This window comes from Myotis brandtii, unplaced genomic scaffold (genome assembly GCF_000412655.1).
Source record: "Myotis brandtii unplaced genomic scaffold, ASM41265v1 scaffold548, whole genome shotgun sequence".
NCBI classification, from domain to species: Eukaryota; Metazoa; Chordata; class Mammalia; order Chiroptera; family Vespertilionidae; genus Myotis; species Myotis brandtii.
In genome coordinates this window covers 1,053,962-1,054,868 of record NW_005370031.1, presented here as the reverse complement: position 1 = coordinate 1,054,868, position 907 = coordinate 1,053,962, and positions in this window count along the sequence as shown.

The window sequence follows — 907 nt, the reverse complement described above, 5'->3', positions numbered from 1 at the left end:
AGCTGATGTGGGAATAGGCTCAGCTTGGCATTTCTGTTTCAGGCTGTGGCAGCCAGCATGGCCCTGTCACATTTGCCTCAATCCCCATTAGACCTATGGGCTACCAGGGAAGATTCTACTCAAGAGTTTTAACAGAGGGCACAAGATACAAGCACAATATAGGAGGCTTCAAGGGCTTAAGCTAAGATCCAGAACACTCACTTCCTCTTTATTAGTCAAAGTTACCCTTTGAGATAGCATGGAGGGACCTGGAGAGTATTACATTAAGTGAAATAAGCCAGTCAGAGAAAGACAAAGACAAGCATCACATGGTCTCACTCATATGTGGAATCTAATGAACACAATAAACTGATGAACAACATAGATCCAGAGACATAGAAGCATGGAACAGACTGATGAATCTCAGAGGGAAGGTGGGGGTGGGGGGGAGAGATTAACTGGGGAACTTATATTCATAATAGAGGCCCTATGCATAAAAATTTGTGCACTGGAGGGGGGGTCCCTCAGCCCAGCTTGCCCCCTATCACATACTGGGAGCCCTCAGGGGATGTCCTTGAGGAGCGGGCCTAAGCCACAGTCTGGTCTCCCTTTGTGGGAGGCGACCGGGCTGATCAGGAGAAGGCACCAGCCCCATCACCCCGCTGTTGCAGCCACTGCCAGTCACCGCAGCCACCAAGGTTTTTTCATCAACACGGACTCCAGTCCCTTTACCATGGAAAAATGACAACTTTCTTTAGGCATTTTCAAGACGTGTCTTTCATAGGATATGACATTTCTTTTTTCTTTCTTTCTTTCTCTTTCTTTCTTTCTTTCTTTCTTTCTTTCTTTCTTTCTTTCTTTCTTTCTTTCTTTCTTTCTTCCTTCCTTCCTTCCTTCCTTCCTTCCTTCCTTCCTTCCTTCCTTCCTT